Source organism: Triticum dicoccoides, chromosome 2B, assembly GCF_002162155.2.
Source record: "Triticum dicoccoides isolate Atlit2015 ecotype Zavitan chromosome 2B, WEW_v2.0, whole genome shotgun sequence".
Taxonomy (NCBI): domain Eukaryota; kingdom Viridiplantae; phylum Streptophyta; class Magnoliopsida; order Poales; family Poaceae; genus Triticum; species Triticum dicoccoides.
In genome coordinates this window covers 379,054,644-379,065,546 of record NC_041383.1, presented here as the reverse complement: position 1 = coordinate 379,065,546, position 10,903 = coordinate 379,054,644, and positions in this window count along the sequence as shown.

Below are 10,903 nucleotides of genomic sequence, written 5' to 3'. Positions count from 1 at the left end.
AATTTTGTCAGAGGTACAATACAGTCAAAACATATGCCTGTCGCAAGAATCGGGTATTCGATTGCATATGATTCTTATAGATATGGTGAGCATGTATCCCCAGTTAGATTGGTCACTCATATGGGATATGGTAATGATCAAATAGATATACCCAAGAAAGGTAAAGATCCAACAACCCCATGAGCCATGCAAATGAAGATAAGCAGAGACACACATCTTATGTAATACAAGGATCGACAAGATGTGGATATGACATCACAGAATCAACAGACTTGACAGTGGCCACCAAGGACAATATTCCTGCACCGACAAGGAGATCTCATGAACTCCTGTCACCCTCTTGTATGGTTGGCCTCAACATGAGCTCTGTACAACTACAAGCCCCGATCATATGTCATATATGTGTGGACCCAGGTCAGAAAACAAGCACAAGGAATTATGCCAAATAATTGCACTACCCACATCCATGATAATACAGAGAATCAAGAACATGTGTAGCCAAGTTATTCCAGTAAGGTATTCTGACAAAGAAAATCATGACCGTAAAAGGATGAGACTGACAACAAAGGTATGATGATGATTTATGCACGACCATCAGGGTCCGAATACCAAAGTCATAAGCCATAATTACATATGGATCCACAAAGGCATACCCTCAGAGGATTACTCTGTTCTACAAGGACTTCAGATCCCACTGACCCGCTTAAAAATGATTAGGGCAGAATATCCAAGTCTGTTCTGTCAGATCCAAGATTTAGGTACAACATCAGCAGTTTGACCTCAACGGCAGCGTTACAACATCTCATAGCCTCATTACCACACATGGGTATACCAATAACATGAGAAAGCAAAAAGTTGAACAACCAACTCAGGTCAGGTATACTTACTGGCAGAACCAAGTACACAGACAGCCTGTCATGAAAAGTATCTTCCCACCAACATACCTGTCAGGACAGCCCCAAGATGTTAATATTTGAGGTATGACACAACTATAAATCCATACCCTGTTATATCGCTCACGAGAGAAGGCAGTCGAATCTTTGGTACATACCCGCCAGAGAATGGCCATGATTCTCATCATTTATTGAATCCGGAAGACATGCATTTGGTTGAGCAACCCCATGGCATAAGTAAACAGTTTTCATGAAAAAGGAAATTTATGCTCAGATCCATTGGATATCACCGCAGATATGAGAAAATCAACGTCAGCAAAAGGACTTTGTATATGAGCAAAAACCTGTCAGAGATTTGGGAAAAGGTGAAGCAAACCACCCCAGAGCAAGGTAAGCAGATCATATAAGATTCTCGGGGGAACAATAAACAAAGGAAAAGGATACCCGAGTTGGAAATGGTATCCTCAAGTTATACTTGTTCCCTGAGCAACCAAATCTCGAGGACGAGATTTATTTAAGGGGGGAAGGTTTGTAACAACATGTTTTTTGGCCCTTTTCTTTTTCTTTTTGATTTATTGGTTTTTGCTCTAATTTTCTTTTTGGAGTGGATCTGTGGCCTTGTCACCTGGGAAATCATCATCATTTCCTCTCCCAAGTGACTCATCATCCTCAAATCTTTCCCAAGAACATGCCATTTCCATTCTAGCCAAACCCTAAAATTATTTTCCCATGAATATTCCTTTTCTATTAAAGGAATAACCCTGTCTACCCTAGGTTGTGAAGCAACCTATATTTCTGTCACCCCAAAAATTCCCAAATAATTCTCAATATTTCTTTGGGTCATATGTTGATCAAATATGCCCAAACTTTACTGTCCTAGCCCAAGAATAATTCCCCAATAAATATTCTTAATTTCTGTCCAGTGTGGCTTTCTGTGAAGGAAGTGCCACCTATCCAATCTTGTTTGCTCCCAAATTTTCTGGGCATGCTTATACATCCAAATCATTGCCTCATGCAAAAATTCAACTTCATTTGCCTAGCCAACTTCCCTCAGTGATTTTTCAAAGTTTCTGTCAAACAGAAGGCATTGTGAAGGAAGTATTATCTAGGAGTATCCAAATGAGTTGAAATTTTGCATGCCTTTTCATGTGCTCATATTATCCCGCTCCTCTAATTTTCAGCTCCATAAAGTCATCTATGTGAGCATAGGATCAAATCTTATTTTCATATTATGAAGCAAGTATATTTTATATTGCTTCATTTTGGCTGAAATTTTACCAGAGCATTCTCATGACCATAATACCTCTCTCCACCAATTTTGGGACCAATTCATCAAGCCAATATTTCTCTAGAATTTTTGCAAGTTTCTGGACAAAGAGAATAGCTGTGAAGGAAGTACCATTTTGCTAAATCCAATTGGTATGAAATTTTTACAGCATCTTAATATGTCCAAATCCTTAGTCCTTGCCAAATTTCAGATCCATTGGCTACTCCATGTGATTGCACCTTCCTGATCAAGTTTATGGACCCATATGGCAGTTGCAAAGCAAGTAGTTTATTTGTGGTCCAAATCCCCTCATAAGCCCCAGGATTATAGTCCTTCTTAACCTAAACCTCCCAGACAATACCATTGACCCCAATCAATTCCCTGTTGATCACCAGTGCATCGACAAGTTTGATACAACAAACTTTCCTCGAATCCTCACACCTCTCCTTGGCTCCTTGTCTTGATATTTAACTTTTGGGATGCCTTGGGGATCAAGGACTAGCCACCAGACAAGGTTTGCCATCCTCTCCAGTCCTCTCTGTGATATGTCGCGTGGTGACCGCGTGGATTTCTCCCCGTGCATGCGCTCTGGCTGCAGCAAGCGCGCTCTGGCGCCTCGGTCTCTTCCTCTCTGCTCTTTCACTCGATCTCTCGTCCTCTAGCCTTGTCCAGCATTTTCCTCTTGTCATTGTCGTCCCCCTGGACCCTCTTCCCCTTTGGAAACCTCCTCACCAACGCTCGCCGCCGCGCGCCCACGGGCAAACAGTGCCGACAGGGCATTGACTCCGTCTGTCTTCTTCCTCCCCGTGCTCTCTTGGCCTCCTCTGCCCCGTGAGACCCTCCACTGGTCCTCCCCCACCATCTACCAGCGAGCTCGGGTGCGTGCACACGCGTCCGTGGCAACACCAGCGCGGCCCCTTCCGCCCCTGCCTATATAAGTCCTTGACCGAGGTTCTCTTCATCAGCAACCTCACTGCACCCTCTCTAGCCCCCTAACCTCTTCCCCGAGCTCGAGCGGCTCTCCTCGCCGCCAATGGCTGCCTCGTCCGCCGTTTCGGCCACCTCAAATTCACGAAATGCCGAGCCCCTCCCTACTTCTCTTCTCCACCAGACCCCTCCACCACCACCCTTGACCCTTCCCCGGTGGTCGCCGCCTCCTCTCCTTGGCCGGACTACCATGCCCAAGTCCAGTTGAGCCGCCGTTCACTGCAGCCGCAACCTCTCTAGACTCCGGCCTCCCCTGGATGCGTGAGTGGATATTGCTATGACTTGGATTACAGGTTGATTGATGATATCGAAGTATTAGTTATTGCAAAGATACTTTGGGGATAAATTCCGTCATTTAGTGGTCAGGTGCCACCAAACCAGGCTTTTCTAGTGCAACGACATTTGCCTTTTATGGGAAAGGCCCTAATGCGGTCTACTGTCATGTCTCTCGCCGGTGCCTCCAATGAGGGAAGGTTATGGGCGCGCGTTACCCTAATCAGGTAGGCGGACATAAGCCTTGTGCGTCCATTGTTGTTGTGGTACCCGGGTTGTCCACGTTTGGGACCGTTTTTGTTTTGCCACGACGGTGGCCGTTGATGACTTTGGTAGGCACGGGGCCACCCATGACTTAGCCTAGAAGGGAGTTGGTCGGAGTGGCCTGGAGAATGTCATGGTAGTAGACCGGTTTTGTCGGAATGCCGTTGGTCCACCCGAGTGGGAGTGCGAGGCCATGGGTTCAGTGGTGTGGGTAAAGTGTGCTACCTCTGTAGAGTGTGTGTGGGTTTAATCTATCGATAGACGTGTCCTTGGTCATGGGCACAAATTTGTACTAGGTCACACCAGTCGATCAACACTCACATGACGGAATGACTTATAGGTGATTTATATGTTGATGTTTTATGAGCAGTAACAATTTGGCAGGATGTTGATGATGATGTTGGGATGATCTCAAGGTGATCATTGAGTTTGTGATGTGATCACGAGGTGATCATGTGGATGTTTTGATCACGAGGTGATCAGGTGGATCATGAGGTGATTGAGATGGTATATTACTTGGCCGGATAGCCAAGAGTGAGATGGTTATTGAGATCTGAGATAGTGATTTATCAGTTTGGTAGTAGTTTTATATCATGCTTAGTAATTGCTTTCGCATCATGGTAGCTGTTAATTTAATTAACCTGTTTAATGCTATGTTGTTGCCTTGCCTTTATGCTTTTGGTTGTTGTGAGCTTGCAAGTACATTCAATGTACTGATCTTGCGTGTCATGCCTGATTGCAGGTGATGCTATTATTGATTGATTGCTTGTCGAGGTTATGATTCGGGCGAGCTAGATCGTGTCCCAGCCAAAGTCCCTGCAGAGTGGAGTTCACCACCTTCGTTGTTGTTCCGCTGCTACAAGTTGTTCTGCTGCTAGCATAGAGCAAGTGTAGTATCACAGGCGTAGTGTCGCCATGCTGATGTGATCCTTTGTAACAACAGCCACTTGTATCATTATCCTTTGTAATAAGAGCTGATTTGTTCTATGTCAAGCAATGCCGTACTCCGGAGGACTTCATCTCGATCTCTGGGCGGGAATACGGGACATTCATGTTTCTCTGAGCTGGGGTGCCACATCCCATGAACCGCTCAAAGTGATACATGTTGCGCAGAAACACATGACCACAATACTTTATGTCGTCGACAAGGTGCACAGTGAGATGGACCATGACCTCAAAGAATGACGTTGGAAAAAACATCTCTAGGTTGGACAATATTCTTGCAATATCATCTTGCATATGATCCAACTCTTTAGGATTTACAACTTTCTGCCATAGTTGGTTGAAGAAATCACAAAGCTTAATGAGTATGTTTCTTATATCTTTGTCCATCAGATTCCTGATGGCCACCGGGAGGATTTGTGGCAACATTACATGGCAATCATGTGACTTAATGTGTCCCAACTTCATTTTACCTGAGCTCACATCCACGAGACTTCTGATAATTGTGGAGTAGGAAGAGGGTGTCTTAACTGACAACAAATAGGTGAAGAACTGTGTTGCTTCTTTTGTACTGAAATTGTAACTCTAGCAAGCTTTGATAAATTTGTGATCATCTTATGCTTCACTCTTGCATTTTGATTGATCAGCAAGCATATCGAGCCGTGAACCGTCACCATCCTTTCTTTTACCTTTAATCTTGAGCAGAGTACCAAGGATGCTTTCACATACGTTCTTCTCTATGTGCATGACATCGATGTAGTGACATACACATAGAATCTCCTAGTAAGGTAATTTCCAGAACACCTATTTCTTCTTAAACACTTGACCCTTGGGTGTTTGTTTCACCATCAAAGGTTGGTTCTTGCCAATCACAACATTAATTTGTTTAGCCATGTTGTGGACCAGCTCCCCATCATAGGGTCTTGGGCCCACACCTACCTCTGCCGTACCATCAAATTCAGCTTTCATCTTTTGGTATGGGTGATTTTTCCATAAGAACCTACGATGACGCAAATACATGGTTTTGTGCGACTCGAGAAGTCTTCTGCTAGTTGTCCTATCCATGCATGTGACACACCCTACATCTCCCTTTGTTTTATGCCCCGATGTGTTGCCTAATGCCGGCATATCTTGAATGGTGTGCACCAGCATCGCATGTAGATCGAAAATCTCCTTTCTGTAAGCATCATAACATTTTACAGCAGGCGCATATATCCGCACTGTCAGTAGTTCTTCTACTAGTAGCTGAAAGTAAACGTCGATGTCGTTTCCAGGTTGCTTCAGGCCTTGGATAATCATTGACATCATAATATATTTTTTCTTCATACACAATCAAGGAGATAGGTTATATATGCACAGAAGCACCGGCCATGTGCTGCGGTTGGTTCTCATATCGCCAAAAGGATTCATCCTCTCAGTACACTCCCCGAGCCTTATACTTCTAGGATCCTTGGCAAAGTCTTCAAACTTGTTGTCGATTAATTCCCACCAGCCCCATCTTTCGGGTGCCTCATAAACCTGTCCACAATTTGCTCATCATGATGCCACCGCAACCTCTTGGCCTCTCTAGGGTTTGTAGACAAACGCCTCAACCTTGGAATTAAAGGGAAGTACCAAACAACCTTGAACGGGATTCCTGTCTTGATCTCGTCGTCCAATTTGTACTTGTCCTTTTCTCTCCCGCGCTTGTATTGTGCATGCTTGCATGTGGGACATGCACGCAAATCTTTGTACTCACCACGGTACAATATACAATCATTCACACAAGCGTGTATCTTTTGTACTTCAAGTTCCAATGGCAAACAATTTTCTTCGCTTCATTCGTACTTCTGGGGAGCACATTATCTTCAGGAAGAATTTCTTTGAAAAGACCTAACATCTTTGTGAAGCCCTTGTTTGATAGACCATTTACTGCTTTAAATCTGGGAAGCGCCAGGGTGGCACTCAACCTGGAATATTTCTTTTTGCAACATGTATACAATTCTTTCTTGGATTCCGCATCAATGGTTGGCAGATCCTTGTACCCAATCATATCCTTGCCCTTGAAATCTGCAATCATAGCAGCAAAATCTGGCATATCATGATTGTCGTCATCTGCGTCGATCTCTTGGATTTCCAATGGGCCTTTCGGCTTTCCGGTGTTCCATTGGTAGTTTGACGCCTCTGCCCCGATGTTAGATTCAACATCCATGTGACACTGATCGAGGTTTGGCATCTCGCAGCCCTGGGTATCTCCATCCATGACCTCCTCTTCACCGTGTCTGGTCCAACACGTATATTCATCCATGAATCCCCAAGAGACTAAGTGCCACTGGACATCTCCAACTACATGTGACTCTATATTGGCACAATCAGCACAAGGACATAGGATGTAATCCTCATCACCAATTCTCCTCTTTGTACTTTCAGCCAAATTCATGAACTCTGTCACACCACTGATAAATTATGCGGATTTCTGATTATTCATCCATCGAGATCGTTCCATCCGCACCACACAAATGGTAATTAAAAACAAAACAACAACATTAATACATGAATTAATTGTTGCCCAAAGATGCGTGCATAATCACAAGGTTTTATTTTCATAATTACTGAGGGCGCTCCATATTGTTATCTAGACCCGCAATGACAAAAATTAATGGCCAGTCAATTTACACGCATAGTACTAGTACATCACTACCCTTAGGAATTGAATACCTTAATTAAGCCACTCACGAAAAGAATACCTTAATTAATTAGCCACGCGTCGACCACCACCCAGCAGATAGGGAAGTGATGACCCACAAGTATATGGGATCTATCGTAGTCCTTTCGATAAGTAAGAGTGTCAAACCCAACAAGGAGTAGAAGGAAATGATAAGCGGTTTTCAGCAAGGTATTCTCTACAAGCACTGAAGTTATCAGTAACAGATAGTTTTGTGATAAGGTAATTTGTAACGGGTAACAAGTAACAAGTGTAAATAAAGTGCAGCAAGATGGCCCAATCCTTTTTGTAGCAAAGGACAAGCCTGGACAAACTCTTATATAGAGAAAAGCGCTCCCGAGGATACATGGGAATTATCGTCAAGCTAGTTTTCAACACGTTCATATGATTCGCGTTCGTTACTTTGATAATTTGGTATGTGGGTGAACCGGTGCTTGGGTGATTTCCTTTGTTGGACAAGCATCCCACTTATGATTAACCCCTATTGCAAGCATCCACAGCTAGATAAGAAGTATTAAGGTAAACCTAACCATAGCATGAAACATATGGATCCAAATCAGCCCCTTAAGAAGCAACGCATAAACTAGGGTTTAAGCTTCTGTCACTCTAGCAACCCATCATCTACTTATTACTTCCCAGTGCCTTCCTCTAGGCACAAATAATGGTGAAGTGTCATGTAGTCGACGTTCACATAACACCACTAGAGGAAAGACAACATACATCTCATCAAAATATCGAACGAATACCAAATTCACATGACTACTTATAGAAAGACTTCACTCATGTCCTCAGGAACAAACGTAATTACTCATAAATCATATTCATGTTCATAATCAGAGGAGTACTAATATGCATAATAGATCTGAACATATGATCTTCCACAAAATAAACCAACTAGCATCAACTACAAGGAGTAATCAACACTACTAGCAACCCACAGGTACCAATCTGAGGCTTTGGGACAAAGATTGGATACAAGAGATGAACTAGGATTTGAGAGGAGATGGTGCTAGTGAAGATGTTGATGGAGATTGACCCCCTCCCGATGAGAGGATCGATGGTGATGATGTTGGCGATGATTTCCCCCTCTTGGAGGGAAGTTTCCCCGGCAGAACAGCTCTGCCGGAGCCCAAGATTGGTTCCGCTAAGGTTCCGCCTTGTGGGCGGAGTTTCTTCCCGAAAGCTTGCTTATGATTTTTTCTCGGACGAAAGACTTCATTTAGTAGAAGATGGGCACCGGAGGCCTGCCAGGGGGCCCACGAGGCAGGGTGTGCACCCAGGGGGGTAGGGGGCACCCCCCACCCTCGTGGCCAGTGTGTGGGCCCCTTCTGGTGGATTCTTTCTCCAGTATTTTTATTAATTCCAAAAATTACTTCCGTGAAGTTTCAGGACTTTTGGAGATGTGCAGAATTGGTCTCTAATATTTGCTCCTTTTCCATCCCAGAATTCCAACTGCCGGCATGTAAAATAAGAGACAATAGGCATAAGTATTGTGACATAACGTGTAATAACATCCCATAATGCGATAAATATCGATATAAAAGCATGATGCAAAATGGGCGTATCAACTCCTCCAAGCTTAGACCTCGCTTGTCCTCAAGCGGAAGCCGATAACGATAAATATGTCCACATGTTTAGAGTTAGAGGTGTCGATAAAATAAAATATGGACATGAGGGCATCATGATCATTCTTAAAACATCAACATATATGGATATTCTCATATTATTTCTTATGCTCAAGTAATAATCTATTCACAATGGCAAGTACGAATCAGAAACTTCAATGAGAACCAACAAACTATACTCTCAGTCATTGAAGCAATTGCAATTTATCATAACATCGGAAAGAGTCAAAATAAGAGCTTTTCAGCAAGCCCACATACTCAACTATCATTTAGTCTTTCACAATTGCTAACACTCACGCAATACTTATGGGTATGGAGTTTTAATCGGCCACAGAGAAAGATAGGGGCTTATAGTGTTGCCTCCCAACGTTTTACCTTAAGGGTAATGTCAACAATAATAATTCATGCTAACTTACATCCAATTGGATATATATATATCAGGATCTTTCCAACACAATGTGCTTGCCAAAGGATAAAATGTAAAAAGGAAAGGTGAAGATCACCATGACTGTAGGTGTCAAAACCGGCGGATCTCGGGTAGGGGGTCCTGAACTGTGCGTCTAGGCGGATGGTAACAGGAGACAAGGGACACGATGTTTTTACCCAGGTTCGGGCCCTCTCTATGGAGGTAAAACCCTACTCCTGCTTGATTAATATTGATGATATGGGTAGTACAAGAGTAGATCTACCACGAGATCAGAGAGGCTAAACCCTAGAAGCTAGCCTATGGTATGATTATTGTTCGTCCTACGGACTAAAACCCTCCGATTTATATAGGCACCGAAGAGGGTTAGGGTTACACAGAGTCGGTTACAATGGTAGGAGATCTACATATCCGTATCGCCAAGCTTGCCTTCCACACCAAGGAAAGTCCCATCCGGACACGGGACGAAGTCTTCAATCTTGTATCTTCATAGTCCAGGAGTCCGGCCAAAGGTCATAGTCCGGCTATCCGGACACCCCCTAATCCGGGACTCCCTCAGTAGCCCCCGAACCAGGCTTCAATGGCGATGAGTCCGGCGCGTAGATTGTGTTCGGTAGTGCAAGGCGGGTTCTTCTCCAAATCCTGTGCACATGTTGAATAGCGTCTGACTTCTAGTAAATATTGCGCTCCTTGGCTTCCACGCCCAATAATGGCCATCTTCCACGTGTCGAACGAATGCGAAAAGTCAGGGTATTTTTACATTTACCCCCCTAGTTGCACAAATGAGCTGCCTATAAAGGAGACGAGGATCTAGATCCGAATCACACCATCCTCCCTTCGCGAGCATTCATCGGAGCGCATCTGATAGAAATCCATTCCATCAGGCACAGTCGACGCGGCTCGTCCTCTTGCCTTCCTAGCCCTCAGCCTGGAGATTGGGAGAGATGCTCCGTCCCACACAGCGAGCTAGTGACGCTCCAAACCAAGGGATTTCTTCCCCCAGCCTTCATGGTTCCGGTTCGAGCCGGACTCGCCACCTATAAGGGCAGAAAGCAAGCGGAGAGCATGCCCAGTCCCTCCAAAGGAGAGCGGGTATGCCTTGTCCCTTATTTGATAAGAGGGCTCGGGTTTCCAATTCATCTGTTTCTCCGGGGGCTCCTGGAGTTCTACGGCCTCTAGTTGCACAACCTTACGCCTGCCTGCATCTTGCATATTGCGGGCTTCGTGGCCCTTTGCGAGCTGTTTTTGGGCATCGAGACTCATTTTGCGTTGTGGAAGAAGTTGTTCTGTCTTGTGCCACGTTCTCAAGAGGGGTCAATATATCAAGTGGGCGGAGCCAAACTATGGCGCATCATCGGAACCGGATATCTATCCGGAACCCCGAAGAAGGCGTCCGAAGACTAGCCTTTGGAATGGTTTTATATAGAAGATGTCCCCCTGTCGGACCCTGTTCGGATCGGCCTCCCTGATTTCAATAGTGCTCCTTTGAAGAAACGCCTAAGTTGGCGTCCACGCCGAATTAGG